The sequence below is a fragment of the Anser brachyrhynchus genome (genome assembly GCF_964034855.1).
Source record: "Anser brachyrhynchus genome assembly, chromosome: 9".
NCBI classification, from domain to species: domain Eukaryota; kingdom Metazoa; phylum Chordata; class Aves; order Anseriformes; family Anatidae; genus Anser; species Anser brachyrhynchus.
This window is the reverse complement of record NC_137703.1, coordinates 21081081-21107345: the sequence shown is the minus strand read 5'-3', so window position 1 is coordinate 21107345 and position 26265 is coordinate 21081081. Positions and strand designations below refer to the sequence as shown.

Sequence of the window (26265 nt, the reverse complement as noted above, 5' to 3'; positions counted from 1 at the left end):
AAGCAATACTGATGTGAGCAAGGTGAGGTGCCAGTGAGGTAACTGAGTAAACACAGGAAGCTAAACTTAAGAATTCCAATTTAGATCAGGTAAAATTTACCTATTTTAATTTAAAGTGAATTGTTCATTATGACTACTATTTTTTTTTTTTTTTTTTTAAGTTTACAGTTGCTGAAGTTTCAGGGTTGGTGTTAAACTTTTTTCATTTGTGAGCCTCAAAAGAGGGTAAGCAATACAGTGTTCATTTTCAGAAGATAAATTCAAATAATTTAAGATGAAGCTTGGAAACATCACTAGCTCTGAAGCTTTCAACCAGGCTTCACCTGTTGATTTCAACTTGCACAACAGGTTATGTTCTGCAGGGAGACTGCTGTCCTCCACACTTCTGAGTATCACGGTGGAGGAAAGCTAAGTGTTCAACCCATAATCCCCTATTTTGAACAAAAATGTACCGTTTCTCTATATGAACTTTCAAGGCAGAAATGCATTCCTCTCTCTCTGCTCTGTAAAGCTTATCTTCCAATTCTCAGTGCATGCTGCTAGACAACCCTGCTCACAGACACTGGGGAAGAAGAATAGATGTTTGCGTGTGGGATATGTTGGCATTTCCATTTATTCTTATTTTGCCATTACATTTGCATATCTTTTGCTGGAATTAAATTATGCACCCCTACCCTCCTCCCCAGTAATGCTTACTTATATCTGTATTAATATCACTTCTGGCACCTTCTCTAAGCAGCAAATTTAGGATCTCATTTTTACTATTGCCCAAAGCGCAGTCTTCATCCATTCACCCTTTGGGCAGGCAGACTGGTTCCTGGAGTCATGCTGTCACACGTACAGAATAAACCCTGGTGTCCTTCAAAAGAAATCTGGGTTGCCACGTTTCCCTCTTCAGTCTCAGAGAAGAGGTAATCAACATATGGATGACTTGTGCAAAGCAGGAAAAGGATTTCCTGAGTGTTCTCCGCACTAGGAAACCTATTCCAGACAAAGAAAGCCTTAGCTCACATAAACACTACTAGAAGCTGACATGAGTATATTTTAGAGGTTGTTCATATATCCTACTAGTTCTGTATAATTTCCTAGCATTTTGGTTGACAACTCCTAGCAGATGATCTGACAAAATTTAAGAAAGCTATGAGATGAAAATGCAGAAGTCTGATGCAAGTGGAGGAAGCAGTAATGTAATTCCAGAGCTTTCACCAACATTTTATGAATGACAGCATGTTTTGTTAGAGTGGATTGCAAAATTAATTAATAATGCTGTATAACTAATAATTAATCTCTCTCAGATTTGGCATAGTATTACTCAAAGAAAAAGATGACTTTGGGGACTGAAAATATAGGTCACAAAAGTATGCTAAGGACATGATTTAGGGAGCTCTTCTAGGATTTCCATCCTCTGACTTGAACAGTGCCATCAAATCATTGAATATTTTTTTTTTTCTTTATAAAGATGTAGACTACACTAGCTTCAATAGTCTTTTGCTGATGACTTCCTCCCTCTTAACTCAATTCGACATCTTTGAAAAGATATAGCATAATGTGTTCCTTGTCTTTTTGGCCTTGATTTTTTTTTTTCCCCAATGAAGTCATTGGCAAAATTCCCACTGAGCAGAATAGTGAGGATCAAGCCTTTATTCCCCATTATTAAGACTGTCACATTTAACATCACCATCCTTTTCTCTCATCATCTGCCACTAATTATTTGGGGACAATAACTGTTCTTTTTCCATAAAGAAAGCTACTGCTTGTATGTTTGCATCTTTGGTGACATAAAAAATGAAAAACTACATGTAAATCTCAGAGAGATTTGCATAGATGGTTCACTACTACAAAAAAGCTGAACTGGGAACTTCTTGTTACATTTTGACACTGTTTCACTATCCTACAAGAATATTAATCTCCAACAAACTAAGAATAAGGTAATAATCCTGAAGAAATCATCTCATTATAAATTAATGGCTGGATTTTCAGTTAATGGACCAAGCTGAAGACAAGGGCAGTTAACACTATAACAAACTACAGTAATATAACCAATTTCAAGGGGATTATTGCTATCATAAACCGCATTAAATGGTTTATAAAAGGAATGGCTTGGGCTGCCTTTTTTTTTTTTTTTAAAGTTACATGAAATAGAGTGAATGAGACGCTGCTTTGTTAAATAGGTTATTTCCAACCAATTTTCTAAGCATTCAGGACACAGGGAATGCTCTGATAGTTGTATAATTAATATTTTAAATGCACCAGAAGTTGTTCTTTGCTCCAATGGGTGGTGGAAAAGCCATTAACTCTTATGCGATCAGGTTTCAATGAATCTGGTCTATAACTTGGTGTAGAAAAAAAAAAAACCACATTCAGACTGCACTCAGTTCCATTGCCAGAGCCCATCACTTGACCATTTAAAAATCTCAATCTGCCAGCTGATTACATTACAAGGTCAAAGTAGAAAGAAAATAAAGATATCAAGAGACCTGTTCTGCACTCATTTCTATAAGTAAACTAGATCAGTAGCTGCCAGGGAAAAAGTGAAGTTGTATGCAATTCTGCACTATGACTACACGGTGGAAATAGAGCTTACCTCATTTACTTGCAGATATTACGCACATTTTCTTCAAGTGATAACTTAGTGCTCAGAAGAATTAATATAAGATGGAAGTAATTTATTTAGATAATATATATCCAGCTGGTTCAATAATTCTGCTTCTAAATTCAGTGACCAGACAGAAATTCTAAACTCCTATTCCATCCCAAAATAAATAAGAATAAATAAGAGCAACCCAGCTAACATTAACAAGATGCTTTGTGGGGGGTAGGGAAGTTGGTAAGAAATATCGAGGGGGAAATCACTGAAGGAAACAACTTACGTAGTACACTGAGCCTGCACTACATACCAACTAATGCTTGAGCTTCTCAGATAAACATTACATTATATACCACAGATACAACGTTACTGTATTAGCACATTATACCACAAATGAAACATTGGTGCTCTGCACTAGTGAGCAGAGCATTAGCTTCAGACTTCAACCCTTAGTTTAGGAACGGCAGTATGGCATTTTTCACTAGTTCCATAATTTCACAGTCGTAACAAAATGCCACCATTTTTTTCTTTAATCTCTACCCTTCATCAAGAGAAGAAGCGATGAGGGATGATTTTGCAGTCTGTGGTAGTTCCCAATAGTCTGAAATATATGTCCTTGCTCCAGACAATGGCTTGGCTGCTCCTCTTCATCCCTCTACTCCATAATGCAGGAGCTCTTTTTAAATTATTGTGGTTTAAATAATTACTTTTAATAGTACCGATCAGGTATCATGATTTAAGCTGGTATAGCTTTAAATCTGTTTCCAATATATAAATCAGAAACAGCGTCCAAGATACAAGAACACTTGTTCATTAAAAGGGAATAAATAAGAGGGTGGAATGATAATGCCTGAAGTTATTTAGATAACAACTTGTACATAAAAAAAAACGTGAAAAACTAAAGATTCCTTGTCTGTGGACACTGTAAATGGAGTGCAGTTAATCATGTTCTTCTGTTTTATCTATGACCCAAGTATTTCCTTGGAGTCTATTTGAATAGCTGCATTAGGGAATAGAAGAAAATGTCACGCTTTTGCAAAAGGGCAATCATTATAGTGGGATATATAAACATGAGCTCAGACTGCCAGATGCAGAATGTCTTCTTGCTCTCTGCAGCACTGATAAGGCCTCAGCTGGAGTATCTTCTATCAAGGGAGACATGGCCAAACAGCAGAGTCCAGAAGACTGCAACATGATCTGTCACTAGTTCAGAAGATGAGACTGATAAAGAAAAAACAATAAGACTTACTCCACCTAAGAGAAGAAAGGGCTGAGTGGGGAAAAAAATAAAAAAAAATATCAAATACAAACATCTCTTGAGGAATAAAAGAAAATAGTTCTCAATATCCATGCTCAAAAGGTCATAAAGTGATAAGCTTCCTTGAAGTTCATGCATTCTGAAAACTTTCTACCAACAACTGAATGCTAGAATAGGTTTTCAAGGAACATCATAGTGTTCCTACTGTAAATTTAAGTTTCCCTAAGGATTTCTATCACTGTTACATTAGTATCAGGTCAATTTACAGAATTTCAGGTCAAGAAGGGCTTACTAAAGGACATTACAAAGGACAAAAAATATATTGCCCAAAAGATTTTGGGGCTCAAAGAGTTGTGCTACAAAAGATTTCCTGTGTGAAAGGAAAGCCTGTCAGCAGATACTAGAAGCCAGGGATCCTCTCTAAGTTTTTCTCCAATCTGTCACATGACTTCAGACACGTTTGAGATTCTGTTCAACCCAGCCTAAACATACCCCCAAAATTTGGGCATAAGATTTTTTTTTGAGCCTTAATTTATGGAAAACAACACCCTCTATTAGCAACTAATTCTTATTTCAGGTAGTGTTATTAATTCTGAGCATTCAGCTTTTTAGTCCACCAGCTTTCTCTGCATCTAGTTTACTTGACATAAGCCTATTATCAAAGTATCACCAATATGTGAATTTGCTGATTGTATACATCTCCAGGAAAGAAACATCTTTTCCTTTATCCCCCCCCCCCCAATGGGGAATAAAGATATTTGGATGGAAGAACACATTCCTTCCTGTTCCTCAAGCAGATGTTCCACATCCATAACAGATTTTGCATATTAGCCTTCTGGTATCCATTTCAGACTTCCTTTTATCTTTGATTTCTGTCCTTTCGTGCTTCTTTAAGCTTTGTACCCCCAAAAGAGTTTTATACAATTCATGTTCTCATATATCTAAAGCATAAGTAGCAGTTTGAAAAGATTTAACTAATCTGTTCTAATTTCTTTATCATCTTAATTACAAGTTACAGTTTCCAGCATATTAAAATCTAGGTCTCATAATGCAAAACCTTCATCCTAGGCTAAGCAGGACATGAAACAAGCATCCCTTTTTGCCAGGTTACTAGAAAGATGAGGAATGGCATTCACCACCATTAACCTTCCTCAAAGACGATGCCATACTCTTCCACATTCTGTGCACTCAACCACATACTGGCATGCTGCAAGGTCTAACAGAGGAAAACACTGCACACATTTTCAGTGGTATTTGCTGCTGTCAAAAGGTCTAGCACATCACAGTTATCCACTAGTAGCCTTCACATTTGGCCTTAGTAGTAGTCACCTTCCTTCTTCCAGTAGAGTATCCATGTGAAAGATAGCTTTCCCTCAAATAGAGATCACATTTCTCTTTCTCACAAGTTCCATTTTATTATTTTCTGCTCACTTTCATAATTTTACTGTGCCCTTCTGGACATTGCAAACTAGTACAAAAGGGCTGTCTGCAATTTCTTCAACTGAAAGTGTCATTAGTATGCTGGTTACTTCTTCTTTTTAATCATACAAATGGATTTAACCCCAATTGCAGCAGTACCCCTTTGGAACACCTCACCCCTGACTGTGATTCTTTTCAATTATGGACTGTGAAGAGGCACATCAAAATTCCTTTTTTTTTTTTTTTTTGTACCAGGATAGATTATTCACAGTTAGAAAGCTCCTTGGACTTTCCTTGTATTGATTAGGGGAGATCTGGACTGTTCCCATGCTGCATTACATCCTGTATATCTAACTGTCTCACAGGGGGTGCATCTATATTTCACTGCAAGCTGATTACAACAGACAACTGGCTTTTGATTCTCACTATTACGATTTTAAGGCAACAAGCAGTGAGGAACATATGGCACCACTACTACAGGACTAGGATTTTTAAGCCTTCTAGAGAACCAGCTGACCTCTGACTTGCATTCGGTAATTTTCTGATTTTTAAAATCTCAGCAGTCTATGCTGCATAAAAACTGTCAGTTAGCTTAACAACCTGTACACATGCAGCATAATGTCTTCCAATAACACTGCCTGCCAGGAGTCACCATCTGTACTTCCTCTGCTGAGAGCAGCCAAACTATTATATGAAGTTGGGTTAATGTAGGAAAAACATACAGTATTTCTCACCACAAATGTCAGGGTGTACAAAGGCTTCACCTTCATTTTCTAGGTGCACAAAGATTCACATTTTTATATCATTTCCATCAGGTTCCCAGGCAGCAAATGCAAGGAGAGTAAAATTACTAGAGCAGAGCAAGGTCTTTGGAAGCATAAAGCTTTTCAAGTCTGTGACAGCCGGTTATGTCTTCATGTGACATGTTCTGAGGGAGTGAAAAAACAAAACTACCCTATCCATCAGCCATTAGAAACAAAGCGATGGAGCCATTTAGATGGTGGGGGAAGCATATGAAAATTTGAGCTTTGCTTTGACTAATGCAGGTGCAGCTGCTTAGCTGCTATAAACTGATAGGATAGTGACAAAACGCACAGCTGAGGATCTGCCCACATTCTGTTATCTTCTCTTATCTCAGTGAAAGTGTCAATGCTCCATATACACTATGCTCCTCCACAGCAGTTACATCAGAGTGAGTTAGAGTAACTAATAATAAAAATTACTGTCACAAAGCTGGTATTGGTGACAGTCTGCGCTGCCAGGACTGAATCCCCAAATGCTTGCCACACGGACTGTCCTGCAGGCACAGAGCTGCGTGCCTCTGGCCCCTGAGGAGGCCTCAGCTAGGCCGAACATTAAGGGCTCACAAGGCCCGGCCTCACTCAGTGGGGCAACCTCTATTCTTCCTCACAATCTATGGCACAAACACATCATGTCTACCTTTTGCTGTCTCCAGGGTGGGATGCTGTTCCACAGTTCTTGGTTCAAGCTATCTTCCTTGACTAATATAATGCATTCTGCTCTATGCTTGCTTTCATGGTGTCTAACAAATGACCATTACTACTACACACACACCACAGCTCTCTTTCTAGGTCTCAAGCTCTCAGTATTCTGAGAATTTTCTAGGAACTCAAGCTAACAAAACAATACTAGTTTCAGTCTGAACCCTAGAGAGAAAGAAAAATCCTTTTCTTCCTGAACATTTTTACAGCCATCCTAAAGAACCATACATAACAATCAGATGGAGAAGGGAAATGCAAGAGCAATCACTAAATTCGCATGTAAGCATGCTATTCTCAACCAACATTTCACAGCTTTTTTTTTTTCACTGATGTGCATGACTGCTAAGATATAGAAACACACAGGTACTCGTGCGCTACACTTTCACTACTTTCCAATAAATACTTTTCTGAAGAAAGTTGCTTCTGTATGTGTAAAAATACCATCTCCCTACCTATGTGACAAAGTACACAAAGTTTCTTTGTTGCTCTCTGAGATGAAGGAGGTTTGGGGGATGAGAAAAAGCACATATGGTTGGCTCCAAACTATTAGATTTACCTTAGAAAGAATACTGGGATACACAGGTGTTATGCAAAACTATTGCAAAAACTCTTAATGTGTTTGCTTTACCTGCTATACAATCAATATTCATTCAGCAGATCAGCACATTGGAACACAGAACATTTTATTACGATCACCTGTATACCATGGTTTCAGTATTTGCTGGAGTAAGCTTCAGTACAGCATTGGGGGCATTTTGAGGCCCTGGTCTTTATCCAATTTTCCAGTTGGGCTGTATAAGGCACAAGTAGGTCAAATGACTTTTCCAAAGTTACAGAGAAAATATACGATTTACTTAAAATCAGAGGCCCAGGACACCCCATCTTTTATTGCTCATGCTTAAAAAGTAAAATCCTAGTTCATATGTCCCAAACGACTGGTATTCTGCAGAAAATAAATTATCATTACAAAGAACCTTTCTGTAATTTGCTTTCTTTATTATAAATAGCTATGCTAGAAAGCTGTTTTCATATAACTAGTATTATTATGCTTATTTGTTCCCCTTTCCATATTATATGTTGTCCTGGTTTCAGTTAGGACAGAGTTAATTTTCCTCCTAGTAGCTGGTAGGGTGCTATGTTTTGGATTAGGATGAGAAGAGCGCTGATAACATGCTGATGTTTTAATTGTTGCAGAGCAGTGCTTACACCAAGCCAAGGACTTTTTGGCTTCTTGCTCTGTCCTGCCAGCGAGCAGGCTGGGGGTGCAGCAGGAGCTGGGAGGGGACAGACCCAGGACAGCTGACCCAAACTGGCCAAAGGGGTATTCCATACCATATGGCGTCATGCTAAACAATATATAGGGGTGGCTGGCCGGGGTGGGGGGCCGGCTGCTTGGGGATAGGCTGGGCATCGGTCAGCGGGTGGTGAGCAATTGCATTGTGCATCACTTGTTCTGTACACATTATTATTAGTAGTACTATTATCATTTTTATTATCCTGTCTTAATAAACTGTCTTTATCTCAACTCACAGGCTTCACTTTCCTGTTTCTCTTCCCCATCCCAGAGAGGGAGGGGGGGAGGGTGAGCAAACGGCTGTGTGGTGTTTAGCTGCCAGCCAGGTTAAACCACAACATATGTATACAAGTAATACGCACTAGAGACACACGCACTACAGAAGTTCGGAATTTACATTTTAAGATTTAAAGGATAAAATTTGGTAAGTTAGAATCATTCAACATTTCTGAACAGGTACTCTGATCCCTAGGATTTCCAGACCAAACGGTAGCAAAAGAAATTTCATCTTGAACCTAATCACTGCAGAGAATATCTATTCTTCTGCCTCACTGAAAACCAAAAGTAGGTCTAATAAATAACTATGCCTCTCCACTACCAAGAGACTTACTGAAAATTCAGTTGAACGCTCAACAGATAGTCTTAAAATTTACCTAAAAGAAAGCGTGCAATGCCACGCAAGTATACCTAAACTAGCCATCCTATTACTTGAAAGAAGCCACCTGCAACTTACCTAAGTAATAAAGGTAAAACACTGGCACAGCTGTTTGCTGGTTTTTCTGGTTTGTTTCCCCCACCAAATACCTCAACGAGCAAGATAATAGGGAGCACCTGGAATCTCTACTGATCCATAAGCCAATCTAGTCCTAAATTCAAATGTGCATTAGCCATTCTAAATACAGGGATGAAAATCATGATCACAAGGAGAATAGCTTGTCCATTGTACAGATTCAGAAAGGAAGTGTTAAACTTATAATAATACAATCATTTGTATGTAATTAGGACTATATCAGTCAAGTGAGTTAGAGCATAAGATATAGATGCTTACAGAAAGTGAAAAAGAACTGCAATTATAGATAGAAAATTTTTGACTAAGAAGTCCTTTACATTTCAACATTTTATATGAATGTTTATCTTATAAAACATGCATTGCCCAAGTATGGATCAAAAGCCAGCTGTTATCAGATGGGGAATACAGATTTTCAAGAGTTCACAGGCATACAGTCTCACCAGGGCCAAGTATGAGCACCACATGTAGCAAACACAATAAGAAGTTAATAACTTCTAAGACTTACACATGAAAAAATAAGTCATCTTAATTGTGAAAAGAAAAAGACTATCCAGCAAGCAAAGTTTTGAGGACTGTAAAGTGAAGCAGACCTCAAAGCACCTAATTAGCTAAGTGCTAACTTCACAGATTTTAAACATTTCTGAAGGAAGTGCTCTTCCTTCAGGGTGCTCATTACAATACATAGTTACTAACACCACAAATAGTTTGAATTACCTAGTTTACATTTTGAATACCAAAACAGGCTTAGATAACTCTGCAACACTACACTTCTTCATCAATAATAGTTGTACACTGAACAGTATGTTAAGCAATAGGGTTTTGCACACATACACTATCTGTGAAATTCTATACATGCTCGATTATCTATCTTCTGGAGCCTAAATGCACCAATTAAGAAGTCTACTTGGGCAACACTGTAAAAAAAACACGTTGGAAAGGACTATAGACTCAAACTCCAAACAAATCAACTTGTTCAGGAAAAAGGCTGCCAAAATTGTCTTCCAAAGGCCATGTTACAGAAACCATTACCCTCAAAGCGCATACCCAATCCTTCCCAAAAATCTGACTTACCTGCAGCCTATGACTGTCCTTACTTCAACATCCAAATGTTTCTGTTTTTTCCTGAACTCAGCTCAGAGTACTTCTGTTCTTTCCAACCATGTTTCTCAAAGGAAAACTTGACTCACCTCTTCCTGACTCTTTATCTCCTACAGCTGGGCCAATTTACTGCTCTTTAATGGTAACTTTTGTTAACTCCTTCATTACTAGAAGGAGTTCATAAATACGTATAATACTCAGAAACGTGAGGGCAAGTAGTGGATCAATGTCCTACTAAGTATTGTAATTTATAAATTTATTTCTAGCTGTTCTTTTATGCATCAGTCTCTTTACAAGCCATAGAAAAGACTGGTCCTGTAGCTGTGTTTGTGGTGTCTGTACTTTATCTTACACATTTCAGAAAATTTCAAGGACAGAAGAAAAGACTCTAAGGTATAAGTATTGCATTTATTATGATAATTTTGCCAGCAGGCATCAAACTGATGACTGCTATTTTAAAAAGTCACATCTAGTAGTAATTTAGTACAGACAGATTTACACACCCTCTGACCATTTGCATAATTTAGTCTTTACCACCATTAGAATTTGTTTCAATTTTATTTACAGTGGTCACTGCATTCTTCTCTTCAGCAATGCAAGAAGCCACTTGTTCCCCTAGTAGTATTCAGTGGGAAACTTTTGGAATCCTTAACTGCTTTCTAACTTCACAGAACATGTGCAAGGTACACTAAGTTAAAGCCTGTCTTAATTCAGGTTTCACTGTCATATAAACAAGACTTAACTTATTGGCCTTACATAAAGCTGCCTCTATGTACCAATGCATGCCCTTTGTTACCTAGCTGACAGGGAGCAACTGGTAACAACATATGCTAATATTCTGTTTGCACTTGAAAGGAGAAGTTCTTAATCACAAGTGGAGCAGTAATTTGAAATACTGTTTTTATGCGTATGTTTTATCACTGTAGACAAGTGGGCTTCTGAGATCTTCAGGAAAGATGGGATTACAGTGTTCTGAGATAACTTTAAAATTTGAGGACGTTTAAGGAAGTATTCAAACTGGCAGAGACTTTCCCAAACATTCAGGCTTAGAGAGTCAGAATGGAAATGATTTACATAAATTAAATTATGCTTGAAAAAGGCAGGATTAAGAAAAGTGAAACATGCTGGAGAACCTCAGAGGGAGTGCACAGAGGATTCAAGGGGATAATGAAGGAGACCAAAGAGGAGAGCAGTTTGTATTTTGTTTAACTCAATAATCTGGTTTAATCCCACTGAATGATTGCTTACTTCAGGCAAACTATAATCAAATCTGGTCTCTATCAACTGGTTGCTAGGCTATAAATATTAAGACTAACTATTACAATCATTTCAATAATTCCCAGTCCTTACAAAGAGATATTGCTGGCTGACACTGCAAGCTATGTTTTTTGTTGATCCTCACCCAGTTTATTCACATAAATTCTCCCATCTCTACTTCATATACTGACTCCAGGCTTTGAAAGGACCCTTTGTGGGAGTACTTTTGGAAGTTTTAAGTTTTGAATGGTACCACAAATTTTTAAATGATGTAGAAAGAAATGGTATCTATTCATATTAATTTCCTGTCATTTTTCAAGAAATGGAATTCTTAGAGGCAAGGATAGTATGAAAATGTTGTCAACTCTTAGATCTTTACTTTAGAAAAAAAAAAGAAAAAGAAAACAAAAAGTTAAACACAAGCATGACTAATCAAAAAGGGACAGGACTCATAGAAACAGCCAATTCAAAGAATCTTCCTCTATTTGTCACCTTCTGTGACATCTTTGTAACTTTTAAACTGGTAATTCAATTTAAAATAAATTAATAGTTGCACACATTATATAAAACATAATGTGTAAACCAAGATGTCTAGGAGAAAGCAAAACATAGTTGATGTGATTTCCCTACCCCATGAAAACTTTATTTTCCTTTTTATTAGGCTCTTGCCCATGTCCCCCCTACACAGAAGTGCAGTATCTTTCTGGTCACATGGCCACTTTTTTCTTCTCTTACATCTCCAGGGTTGTCTTGGGTGACTGTGCTGAGTCTTCTGACTGCAGCTCACACTTGATGATCCTAGTGTTATTCATTGTCTGTGACTGCCTACTTGGCATGTGCTGCCTCAATCACTGTCCAAATGTTCTAATTAGCATTCACAATATCCTCAGGAAAGAGAGAGCAAGTGTATTTTATAGCTTGTTTAGATATCTCCTGTTTCATATACAGGATTTATCCTCAGAAAAGCTTGCGATGTCTGACCTTGATATATCTGGAAAAATTTTCCTGGGCATGCTGCCAAACATTTTGTTTGATATGTACATTTTTCTCCCTCTTGGCCTTCTTGTTGTAGTTTTTTCCCTTCTGGCTTCTTGGATTTTTTTTTTTTTAACTACTTTAGGTCTCGTTATACGTACCCAAAGGAACTAGCATTGTGGATCTTTCCTATCATACCTTTAAAATGTTGATCCTAGTAACATAGGGAAAGCAAGAAGAAAATTTCTAGAAATTTATAGAAAAAAATCTAGAAAATTTCCCTAGAAAAGCAGGGAGGAAATTGCAAAAGCATCTATGTAATTTAGAAACTTATAATTCATTGACTTTCAATCCTGCAACTATGATATAGTTGTATACTCACATAGACTATAACAATAATATTTTACAGTTTAAATAGTACAGGGCTCAAGGGTTGAGATAAGGACAGGGAGATCACTTAATTATTGTCATGGGCTAAACAGAGTAGGGAGATGAGTCCAAATTGATTGCCTATTACTAGCAACCAAAAAAAAAAACAAAGGAAAGGAACCAAAAAAACCTTTGCCCCATCCACCCTCTTCCACCTCCTTGTCTCCCCAGGTGGCACATGGGAACGAGGGAATGGGGGCTGTGGTCAGTCCCTGACACTTCATCTCCGCAGCTCCATCACAGTCACTCTCTGCCCCTCCTCCAGCGTGGGGTCCCTCTCACAGGGTGCCGTCCTTCACAAACTGATCCTGCATGGGCTTCCCACAGGCAGCAGCTCTTCAAGAACTGCTCCCACATGGCTCCATACCACGGGGTCCATCCTCCAGCAAACTGCTCCAACACAGGTCCCTCACGGGTGGCAGCTCCCCCCAGGCCCCCTGCTCCTGCGTGGGCTCCTCTCCACGGGCTGCAGCTCCGGCCCGGAGCCTGCTCCTGCGGGGGCTCTCCACGGGCCTCAGCCCCCTCCAGGCCACATCCACCTGCTCCACCGGGGGCTCCTCCACGGGCTGCAGCGTGGAGATCTGCTCCGTGTGGGACCCATGGGCTGCAGGGGGACAGCCTGTTCCACCAGGGGCCTCGCCACAGGGGAACTGCTGCTCTGGCGCTTGGAGTACCTCCTGCCCTCCTCCTGTGCTGATCTTGGGGTCTGCAGGGCTGGTTCTCACTCCTCGCTGTCCCAGCTGCTGTTGAGCAGCATTTTTTTTTCCCCCTTTCTTAAATCTGCTCTCACAGAGGCACAAACATCGCTTGTTGGCTCGACTCTCAGCATGAGCAGGTCCCTTTGAGGCTGGCTGGAACTGGCCCTTTTCTAACATGGGGCAGCTTCTGAATTCTTCTCACAGAGGCCATCCCTGCAGCCCCCCACTACCAAAACCTTGCCATATAAACCCACTACAGGCATCCAGAGCTTCTCTGGGCAGCCTGGGCCAGGGCCTCACCACCCTCATACACACATTTAGTTTCTCTTTCCCAGTCTCACTGCCAACCTAATCTTGCTATTCTCATAAAAATAAAAATTCTGCTGAAAAAGATCAGAATATTTATATGTTGCATTTTATTCCTTTCAGCTTATTCTTCTCTATGTTTCAATCCATAGATAGAAAGAAATAGCTTGACTCAAAGCTAGAGTCATAGACAAATCCTCCACCTCTCTCCTTTGTGTGGGATTTTAAAACATACTAATATGGACTTTGCCACTATTCTCATTTTTTCATACTTTTATCTCAAAGGGCTTTGTAAAGAGTTAGTTGATAAGTATGTATGGTAGCTGCACATCGAAGTGTGGTGGCAGAAATGGCTCGTGTTGCTGTCTTCATCACTAGGAGCAGTTTTCCTCAAAAGCAGCTGCTGAGGAGGAAGACTACTCCTCTTTCTGGAAACTGCTATGGAACCTGTAAGTTGAATTTCAGCACATTTGAAAACAAAACATTTCTATTTACATTCCAGCCAAAATTAATTAAAATTAAGTTTATATCTGTGAGATGACTGTTTCTCTTCTGAAACTAGTAATGTTTTGAGTCTTTTCCCCCTATACCTCCTCAATCACTGTCTGTGACACATCAACACTTTCTGCTTTATTTCTATTAGGTATCATTTTTTTATTTTTATTTTTATTTATTTTTTATTTTTGGTGGAGATTTAAGTATAAGTACCCACACAAAGATTTATTCAGATTTCCTTTTTTAGAAAAACAGACCTGAAGGAAACACATTACCATTTTCAGATTTTTATGTGAAGTGGGCACAGGGCACAGCTCTTATACCTGTTTATTCTGCAGATTAAATCACAATAAACTTTTTGGAACAGTTTGTCTGTCAATAAGAGTGGAACTATGCCCCACAGAGATGCTCAGTCTTTTCCATATTTTTGTACTAGAGGTAACCACCTGACACTTGTTACTGTCTTCTCAGTTAGAAGGCCTGGCTGAAAGAATTTACCAATCACAATTAGTAACATAAGATTGATGTAAGTAAAACCTTAAATTCTGAGAGTACAGAGAGCTTTCCGTTTTTCAGACCAAGGACACTAAGCATCTCTGAGCAACTTGTAGGAAATGAGAACCCTGCACTTGTAGTGAAGCATCCATGAAAGGTCTCATCTTTCCCTCACCCAGCTTTGCCTCCTCCAAAAGCTATATGAGCATTTGACTGTGCTTTTACTGGATCAGGCCCTTGTTATTACACTTATAAAATGATGCATACCGCATTACGGCTATACCCTACATAAATGCAAAATTATGTCACACTTGTACTTCAAGTTGTTAAAACAGTGCCTACAATTCAGCTTTAAAACGCAATGAAGGTGAAAAAAGTGAAGGTGCTAATAATTGGAATTTTTTCAACTCTTAAGAGCTCACTTCTCTAATAAATTCCTTTGAGAAAACAGTTGAGATAAAATCTGTCATTGTTACAAGATAAACCACTGGCTACTTCTGAAAGTGAAATGGGTTATCTCTACTGTTTTGCAGTCTGTCATCTTTGGGAACCTTCCATGACTTTTTATTTTTTTTCTTCATATTTACCACTCTTACTGGATAATTATTGCTTTCATCTCCATTTAAACAACATGATTACATGTATCTTAGACTGGTAGGGCCTTGCTTATCTTATGAGTTCTGCTAACATCTAACTGCTAACAGCAGTACCACCTGCAGTACTGCTAATTTTCTGTAGTAGTGACTGAAGAGACACGTGAAGTATAAGACATTACAAGAAGCACAAAAATGACAAAGTAGCAAATAAGGACCTTGAAATTTGAGGCACTGGAAAATGCTACATCACCAGCTTGCCAACATTTTTGTATTGATGCGCTGAAGGTAACATTTTATGAATCTCTGAGTCTGCCAAAAGACAAAAAGCATCTGAAGGAAAGCTGGAGGGAAGAAAAAAAAATTAAAAGAGAGTGAGGCAGATGGACAGACAGAAGCGTAACCAGATTTGGAAGTTTAGGCAGAAAAAGATTTTATAATTTCTCTTGTGCATTGTAGTTTATCTAGGCAATTACATTAAGAAAGATGCCAACCCACTACTGGAGATCTGTGTGGATAGGACTAAAAATCTTTAATTACTCCCCAAAGGGAAAAACAGGTCACTGTTTTTTTTTTTTTCCAGCTCAAAGGAAAAGACACTTTATGTAGAGGCCTAGCCCAAAGAATTGCCCAATAATCCCATCTAGGGAGAAATAAAGTCTACGTAAACTAACTCTGAAAGCTCTCTGAGGACAGCACATGCACACCACCCAAATGAGATGTTCCCAGGTCCTTAGTTGAAGCTGTAACTTTTCACGCTTTATACATGGTTATTAAATTTCATTCAAGGTGAAGATTTGCTCTTGAAAAAGGAGGAAGTCTGCCTGAAGCTATAGCAAATTAGTATTGTTGACCTTGGCCATGACTCTGCTTCTGTTTGAGTTAACAGAAATACTCCTATTGATTCCCCTGAGACCTGGATCAAGTCTCCTGTTGAAGTAAAATTGAAAACTGTAGGTTAGAAAAACTTCAGGCAACGTTAGGTTTACTAAGATAAAACAGGATGTTCTAATATCAAAGAGTTACTGTCTCCTGTGTGTTGTTTCCTTTATTAACAAGAAAAACTGTTGTTTATGCATCCAAAAAGACACTGGAAACTTGGTTAACCATGAGAAGAAATTACTTAAAGAAGCTTTATAATTGTTATTTAGATGAAAACTAAATCTATGCCTTTATACATGCATCTGATAGTCCTGGGCAGATCAGGAGAAGTCAGAAGATTCACTTGTTCTGATAAACTGAGATAACTTCTTAAGACCATATCCTCAAAGAGATTTAGATGTCTACATTTCACTGAACCTTTTTTTTTCCTTTTTTCTGTTTCAATGATAATAATAGTTTTACTTTCTCAGAAAGCTTGTGCCACTATATATGCTTAAAATAATTTTTTTTCAGTTTCTTGGGCTAAACACAATGGTAAAGCTAAGGTCAAATCTGACTTTACTATTTGTTCATGAAATATTTCAATCCCAGCAGCATGAAAACTCAACACATTGGCTAGATTTTTGTTCCTTCCTAAAAGTCTGTTTATTCCAAAAATCTGCTTTGTATATTCCTTTCACCAAATTTAAAAGTAATTGACAAATAGCAAGTAATTGCTGTAGATAAGGTATCAAAAAAAATAAGGAAAAAACAATCCTAACAGGCATGACATTTTGAACAGCTAAGGTAAAGCCTGCATGAAAATGTTTCCCCATGTATTTTTAAAAATCATCAAATATCATGTCAACAATCAAGAAAACCCATCTATCTTACTCATGAGTTGAAGGGTTAGCTAGTGTTCTAATCCAATGTCTATGAGAAACCTCTTTTGTGTTCTAGTGAACTTTAAAGGTATAGACTGTACTGCTACATTTCTCAACTGTTCATTTGATCTATGGAAAGCTTACCTAAGCTTTACCTAAGTACATGGGAGCAGAGTCAGACCTACAGTAATTTAGTGTTGGTATTCTAAGAGAATGCAATTTTCAAACTAGCATTTATTCCTTACATATATTTATACTAATATAAATAATACATTCCCTGCATGTTTACAAACATTGTTTAAGGACTTCAAATTTATATTTATGGTATTTAATATTAACTCACATTTCAGGCTAAAACCTACCTGGGTGACCACATTCAATACCCTAAATCCTGTAAAGAGCCTTCTGTGCAGCGTGCACTTGTATGAGGGAAAAGCAGCATCCTCAACCCTTTTTTAATGTTAAGAATGAGAGGAGTGTAATAGTTACCTTCTGCCTATGATCTGGGTAGAGGAACTGACCTATTGCATGGTAAAAATGAATTATCTCCCATACAAAGGGAGAAAAAGTGCTAAACACTTGAAGTTCTTGACAGTGGGTTCTTGAAGCTGGGTATCTTGATTATCCAGTAATGCAGAGCACAAAGTATAGCTATGATAACAGAGTTTAGACAGAACACACCAAATTCTTATATAATTTTCACTAGCTTTGACTGCATGTCTTCAGAGTGGGTGGCTTATAAATTTAAGATGACGACCTCAATGCCTTAGATTAACACAAATCCTTACAAGGTGGGAGCAAATATCACTTTAAGGAATCCATACTTCAGAGAAAGACACCCTGTATCAAAACAGGGAGGACATATTTCTACTGAGATTTTTTTTCTTACGGAATATTATTGATGCTGTTATTAGGAAATATATGTACAGCTGAATTAATAAAAGACTTTTAAGACACTCAACGCAAGAATGCCCATTGTGCTTTAGCTGTTACTGGTGTAAGGAGAAACTATAATCCAGTGAATATTACTGATACTTTTGCTTTGGATTCAACAACAGTGACTCAGTTCTACCTCCTAATACCAAGACAAATATCTCCAAAACTGGAAAAAAAGCAGTGCTTCAGTGCCTCTCTCCACATCAAAGCACTGACAACAGGCAAGGGACAGGGACTAGAGTTATGAGACTGGTTTTTATCAATAGGGAGAAGAAAAAAAAAAAAAAAGAAGAAAAGCAGCATAATGTGGCATGTACAAAAATGTCTCATTATGCAAAAAGAAAAAACTCTTATGTATGTGCTTAGCATTATTAGAAGCTTATGACTGAAAAATGAACATGCAACAGCTGAGAACACATCATCACTAAAAGCTAGGTCTTGGAAGTTAGTAAATGCAGAGTTAAAGCCAAAAGTTCAATGTTAATTCTGCCCCATCTGCTTTGTACATTAAAATATGTCGCATGATTTGAGTCATTTTACATTTCTTGATTTATTCAGGTTATATGGAAAATTCTAACTAGAATTTCTCACAGTCTGACACACATGCATACAAAATGAACGTACGCATTCTATTTTTGGCTTAAAGTTTCAATCTTACTGAGACCTAATAAAGAAGTCCAGTTTGAGGGAATTTGACTTAGTAACACTAGTTCTGTGTGTGGTTGACATTAGCTGGTGGAAACTTAACACCAGATCCACCTGACAGTATTAAAACATTTAGGGTTATTTTGAATGCCTTTTTTCTGGATGAGCCTTCAACAGAAAAAATACCAGGGGCTTCAGATAGGAGAAGTTAACGTGGGAGCAGTGAAGTAACTGGAACTTGATTTCCTGTGGATTTCTGTCCTTTGCTAACTCCACCAGTGTGGTACCTCCAGCATCCTACATTTCCTGTAACACTGATAGTGACCAAGAGCTTCTGCAGTCTGAAGCCCTGCTACTAGCTGACTGATGCTTATCTGCCCACTGCTGGGTATGCTAACTTACTTCTGACAGAGCACATGATATCGGAGCTCCCCTTGGCTTTGTCTTGATGAACAGTAAACTGAATCCTTTTCCTTTTCCCCAGTAGCTGATTCTCATAAAATTTGAAGGTGCAATCCTTCTCTTGCTAGTCCACTGCAGCTAGCTGAAGGTGACTTGCAGCTTGGAAATTAGTGGGGAAGTCAGATAAGCTCATAGTTATTCATTTGGAAAATCATGCCATACGGCATCTAAGTATGAAAACTGGAGATGAAGACAGAGCTATAGATTTTGTGTGTGATTTTGATGGTATTTTAAATGGCTTGTGCAATACACTACTTTTATATGAAAATTGCATATTCAGAAGTATTGTATCTCTGTGTAAACTAAGGATTTCATCTACTAGAAAAGAAAAGACAAAAGCATGTCAGTGGTTCATAAGCATCCTCTATTTTCTTAGCCCACACAACAATCAAACAACAAGGCATTTGAAGCACTCAGGGCTTCTTTTAGCTTGTAACTTTTAAGTGGATTCTGAAGGTCATGGCTTGAACAGAGGGAGCCGTATTTTCTATTTTGGTCTGGTTTTAATTTGGGCAATCTTTCCATTAAATATAGCTATTTATGACATTTGTTAAAAGCCTATACTGCTAATTTAGCTAAAAAAAAATCTAATGGAGTTGTATTGGAAGTTTTCCATAAAATTAATGTTCCAGACTTAATGGATGTCTAAGGTATCATTATTAACGGGAATATTCCATAAACTAAAATCAGAGCCTTTGAGCTGGTGATCTGATACCGTTAGATCGGAACTTATTGAAAACTGGAACTGTGCCAAAGTACCCAGGAATTCAATTTGAACACCTTATGGAGGTTAATGCTTTTACAGTATTTACTTTAATTAGTGTTTTATTAAATGCTTAATTTCACTCGCATACTTAGGAAGAATAGTGGCCAGTCTGTGGGTAAAGCAAGTATGACAGAGGTAAGATCACTTTACTCTCTCTCTACTTCTGTCAAAAATACCAATCTTCTGTATGATTTCTAGGGTTATACTGCCTTTGGCTACGTTATCACATTATTGAGAAAGCCACATGTGGATATGACAGACTGTACCATGATCCTACAAGACAACAAACTGTAGGCCTCCTCTAGGTATGCTTCACATTTGTGGCTTAAACACACATATTGCCTGTGAGGGTATTCAGAATATCCTCAGGGCACTCTGTGGTACTCCAGCATGCAGGCAGCAGACTTTGGGGAATGACTGCTCATCAGAACCAGAGGAGCCTCATGCACCCAAGTGCAGTACCAGCTGCCTATAATGCCTACTTCAGGTCCATGCCACTCAACTGGAACTGGATGATCTTTGAGGTCTCTTCCAACCCCAGCAATTCTATGATTCTATGATTCCTTATACCCAGTAAATTAAGGCTATACCTACCAGAGAGGAATTGGAATGGCTAATTCACTCATGATTTTGAAATGAGTGAATATTTACTGAGACAAGGTTGTATGAATATTTGTATACTGATTTGACATGACAGCCAAGTGATACAGTGACCCAAAAGGAATGAAAGGGGAAAAAATTAAGGGGATAACACTTAGAAAGGAGTTATCTACAAAATGAAAGAAAGAGAAAAGAAGTTGAATAATCTGTGAATCTTTAAAAACAAAATAAAACAGAAATCAAGAAAACAGAACGTTTTTGACCTAAAAAGATTAAAAAAAATACATTATATAATAGGTAGCTAAGAGATCGGAATGGTAGCATAGATTACTAAGAATAAAAAAAAAAGTGAAAAATATATATTCTTTCAAGAAACATTTAAAAGAAAAGGATATTTCTTTTTTTTTTAACCTTAAATGCTGTGAAACTATTTAACCAAAGAATGTTTTACAAAAAAAAAATAAAAAAAATTACTATTAAAACCCACAATAAGCACCCTCCAGAAAGCATGTTATTTTAAATGATTTTATTTTCCAAAATATGAGGATAGTGAGTCAGAAACATTTCTAAGTCATTGGAAGTAACTTCTGCCTTAGATCATTTCAGCAGGATTGCAGTGTTTTGTATAATTCTGTAAGGAAGGTGGCTAAGAAAAAAAAAAAATTTAATAGCGGGGGAAATTAATCTGTGTTAGATTTTCAGCTGCTGAAAATCAGCTTCAGTGGTACAACACTGATTTATAACCACATGGAATAAGGCTATGGGGATATTGTAATCCTTGCTTTACCTTTCTGAGGCACACTGATGTCTTATTTATTGACTGGCTCTGGTGATCTCAAAAGGTGAATGTATTATGCTGTGCTTGAGCTCAGAAATGATGCAGCAGTTTATGGGAGGCGGGTCACAGGATATGAGGGAAAAAGAAAAGGGAATCAGGCACATATTCATTTAACTCTTTCTGGTTATGCACACCACAACTCTGCTCCACGGTGTGGTTGCTAACTTGATGGGAGATCTCTCACTGTCCTTGTTAATGGAGTAGCTGAGAATGATGCTGTGGCTATAGTGTCTGCAACATGTTTTCATCTGGCTAGCCTATGCTTAGTTCCACAATGCTGCAACATTACAGGGATCATAAAAGGTGTGAGCAGAAGCAAACATGGCTAAAAGAACTACAAAAGTTCAGGATATAAACCAATCAGACCCTTCCATCCCTTCCTTAATAAAGATATGCACTGTTTACAGCGTACCTTTCCTGCAGTCTTTCACACTGGTAATTTTGTAGCCTGAACATCTCCTCAGTCCAAGGATTCAACTGGAACATCAGGTACAATTTTCCTTTAAAGTCCAGCTAGCTGCAAGAGGCAGTGGCAACCAGACCTCCCATGTGGTTTCAGTAGCAGGTGCTATATCACATGTGAGGGAAGGCTTTCAAACTATTTGTTCAGTTCAATATTTAAAAGCACTCTGATGTCTGCATTTCAATCCTTGTATTCAATGAGCTACTGCTCTTACAAGGAAGGTAGAAAGATACCTTTAAGCCAACACGTGGCATTTTCTAGTTATAAATAAAGAGAATTATTTCTGACTGCTCTTTACCAGCACACAGAAATAAAGCTTATTGTATTTAAGACACAAGATACCATGTGTAGCAGACAATTGTCACATCAATTTAATGTGGCCTTTAATTACAATGAGGATTGTCCATGCTTTAAATACCTCAACATTTATGGGCCAGAGCAGCAGCTAAGTGCATAGGCAAGTTTGCAATGCTGTCTTCTAGACGCTGGCTGAGAGCCAGTGCTCTTATGGCAGCCAGTAGTAGTGTAGTGTAATTGACCTAAGGACTGGAAGTTCTAGACATAACTTGACCAGACTGATTATGTGGCTACTCCCTGGTAAAAATGGGGGTGTATATAAAACTCTCATCAGACTGAGAAAGTAGAATCGTATCCTTGTCATGTTTCTGCCACCAGGACGAATAAATCAGATCAGTCCAGGTCAGAGGCCCACTAGAAGAGCTTCAAGCAAGCATGGTGAGCCCTGGCTGTGAGGTGTCAAAGCTGGCTTTAAAAACTGCTTGAGGCATTGCTGAGAAACATTGAGATAATGGCAATACGGTATTTTTAGGTACCATCTTTCCAGGAAAGATACAAGAATGTAAGTTGGAGGTTGAGCAATTGTTGCATTTTTCAGCATAGCACAAGCAAGGTAAATAGTGGGGCAGCAATGTAACTAAGGGTGAGTGCTAATAGGATGCTTGCTATTCCGTGGCACCGTTAAGACTAGCAGCCTACAATCAAAACTGCCTGTTTCTTGAGATGATGATGTTTAAAACATTCAGCCCTTTAAACCACATGAAAATTCCTGCCCTGCTGGTGGCCTTCTTGTAGGTTTTGTTGTTAGCAGGAGCGATTTGGCTCCAGGCAAGGAATTTTAGAGCAACCCTTGTAACTTGGATGCCAGGGAACAGCAGAGACTAAAAAATCTTCTTCCAGATAGACAAAATATATCTAATCCTATAATAGCTAGCATGAGGTGTTTGGCAGATGTCCCAGAGTGAAGGGCAGAGCTGATCAATATTAAACATTCACAAGCAAGTGGAGCAAACTGACAAGAAAAACAGAGGAGGTAGCCACTATTTTGAGAGAAGAGGAAGTTCTGAGGCTAAGAGAAGCAGAGTTAGTATTTGGAGACATATCTGCTATCTCAGTTTAATGTGGAATTTTACCATTTGTATTATATAGCTGTTAAACATCATTAACTATCCACAGATTTCTACCTGCCTTAAAAGACCTCTCTGGAATATAGCTTTAGCCAGAGCTCCTCAAATTCCGCAGCTGAAATATGCTGTTCTTTTAAGAAAGCAGCTCTAGAGATATTCTTTTAATAATGTTAGCTTATAGATTGTCATCTATATCCTTTGCACAAAAGAGAAGTAAAAACATTAGCAACCTTCCTCACAGGACACTGAAGTTTGAAAAAGAGAAGGAAAGTGAAGTTAATCAATTAAAGAAAAATATTTCCCCCCAAGTTTGTGTATCCTAAGAATATATAGCTTTTCAACTGCTGGTCCAAGAATTCCATTCACCGAATTTCAGAAAGGGATCAGTTCTCATTCATTCACACAAGGACATAGTGTGGCCTATGTAATTTCAAATCTCCAGGACAGTTTATGAAATACATCACGATTAAGTTCATCCATACCTTGAATTTAATTCTCCATTCCTTAGGCTTTTCAGTCTTTCATTCCGTAGAGACCATTCAGAGATCCCAAGTCATAATAAGCACTGTTTTGACATGCAACTGCTATGTAACTTACTGCTGTGCACAAGAGCTAAAAAGAGAGTGAATGTAAAGGTGTATTACATTAGGTGCTATAAAGTGAGCTTATAAATCTCTAAAAAATTCCTCCGATTCACTTGACTTTCTACACTTTGTTTTTGTATGTCCTTAATTTAAACCAAAATCTGAGTTTTTCCTGCATTCTTCAGATACCTCTGTTTTCAGTGTCCTGGCTGCCAGACTCACATATTTCAGATGCATACCCTGCATACAAAAGAAAGGATATTCAAATAACACTTCAGAATGTCAGCCAAGCATATTTCCTTTCAAAGTCATCCTCAGTTCATGCTGCTTCTTTTGTACTCTTCCTGATTAAAATACGCTCTTTTTCCCTTGAGCTTTTCAAAGAGATCGGAAGCGTCTGGGAAACCTGAAGCACCTCTTACCCTATCAGGACAAAATTGAGAGGCAACCGTGCAGTCAGTAGCACCTGATCATAACAGAAGGGACTTCAACTGTTTGGCAAGAACGAAACCGATGTTTCAAGACATCATTCTTGACCAAAAAGAAGAAGCAGGGGATGGAGGAAATTCGGGAGCTTTCATCTGAGGGATGGGGCACTCTTTCCATATTTGCTCTTACTAGATGACATTTAACTGTTCGGCATATTAGAAAGGGCAGTTATGTGGTGATGATCACCTCCAACTGCTGATGCAAAGAATAATCTTACAATTTTCTTCTTATTATTATTTCTCCCTATTAATAGTAAAAAAACTTCTACCATCTACTATGAAGGTCACTTTAGATGAGAATATTTCTGTAGTATGTAGTAATAAGTTAAAGATAATTCTCCAGATTCCCTGTGTTTTCTGTCTATACTTAATTCTGCTATAGTAGAAAAGATTACAAAAAATAATCAATAAACTCTTAAATCACATAGGAACATAAGGAGAAAAATGAATATAAATTAATAGTTGCTGTGTAATTCCAAAGAATTCAAATAAACTAGGCAGCATCCAAATCATTTGTTGCTGTGAGGTTGGTGAATGATAGCTCTGGGAATAAAATTCCAGCAAGATTTGTCAGTTAGTCAAAATGAATGTTTGTAATTATGAAATAAAGTGAGTTTTAATTCAATTGACTCAAAATAGAAAACAGAACATAAATACAAACTTGCATGGGAGAAACTAGAGACAGAAAACAAATCATGATTGTTTACAGAATCTCCAGAGTCATCAGAGTATTTTAGCATATGCTCATTTTCAAGGCTTTGGGAGTGGCAACTGATTTTTATTGATGATCCCTATAGAAATAATAGAAGGGATGTTGGACAGTACAGTCAAAGACTCTTCTAATCCTTGTGTTCATATTTACCTGAGCAGACAATATTCATAGCCTGATGCAATTGCAGTTATAGTGCTGATAGAATAACTGTACAAAACACAAGGAACTTTACAATTTAGTCTAAAACAATGAATGCCACCTAGAGACATATTAAACAATATGAATATAATTTTGCTACTCTGAAAGCCCAAATGCATTCTATTCTGTTAACAACACAGTTACTCAGTTCACTCTGCTAGGGCCCACAGCATTCTATTGAGCTAGGAAGTGCTACATTCTTCTAAGAAGTGCTATTAGAATTAATAGGTAAGCCATACATGACATTTGTAAAACAGAAATGCTGCACTGCTGCCACTTCAGTGATCATGTTAGCTTGTTGTGTGCAATATATAATAATTTGACTGCAGCAGTACCCCAAATGGCCTGTTTATTCTAGACCATTCTCGTGACATACCTAGGCCATTAAGGCTTCTGAAGACCTCTAAGAAAGCCCCTCTAGCTCTCATAGTTCTCCCGGATGTGAGTGACTAGTGTCACCTTGTCATCAGTAGTGAAGATGTATCTTGATACTAAGGGCCACTTCAGAAGCCAGACTTTCAGTTCCCTGTAAATAGCTCCAACAAGACAAGGCACAACGAATCTGCTGAACTCTTTATGTCTTACTGTAGAAGTCATCAGTAAACTTCAGACTCTGTAAGCATAGGCAAAAGCAATGAAAAAGTTCTGTGGCAATATGGTCATGTGACTTCCTAAGTATTTTCCAAGTACGTTCTCTCAAAGTAAGACAAACTGAAGTTTAAAAAGCAAAAGACCACGTTGAGCATAGTTAGCAGGACTCTGGAACAAGAACCTGAAGAAATCCTAAGCAATTTACCTACTCAGCTGCTCAAAGCAACTGACATGATGTCTTTTTACATAAGATGGCAGAAGGCACCATCAGTTAAAATCACTTGCCAGTTCTTAGTGTTCTGGGAAATTAATTGCAGTCAAAGGGCCAGATGTAGCTTGATTGCTCTTGTAGAGCCCATAAGAGGCCAACTGTGCATTTTTCTCAGAGTATATTCAGCACTAAATAGCTTTTGGGGAGGGTTTTAACAAGTTGCGTAGTAATACAGTAGGGTAAGAAACAGCCAACAAATTTCAAACCAGAAAACATACAAATTTGTATATTTATTCAGGAACAAAAATAACACAAAACCTTCAGAAGATTTAAGTTGCAAAAGCAAATTCTTCAGTAGAACTTTATTCTCCGTTGTTAAACGTGAAAACATCTCACAGACTCTATT

The 26265-nt window shown here is 38.0% G+C and overlaps 1 protein-coding gene across 13 annotated transcripts in view; it reads right to left on the bottom strand.

Annotated features, from left to right (window-relative positions):
• Positions 1–26265, bottom strand: part of LOC308199825 (uncharacterized protein) — a 605136-nt gene that overhangs the window by 188009 nt on the left and 390862 nt on the right. For 7 of the 13 annotated variants that reach the window (XR_013954988.1, XR_013954989.1, XR_013954990.1 and 4 more), the window contains exon 1: positions 9922–10048. The exons of 5 other annotated variants lie outside the window; for them this stretch is intronic. The gene's annotated coding sequence lies outside the window, so the exon portion shown is untranslated. Of the gene's footprint in view, positions 1–9921; positions 10049–26265 lie in introns of those variants that run through there. One more of the 13 variants, XR_013954995.1, reaches the window with a different exon arrangement.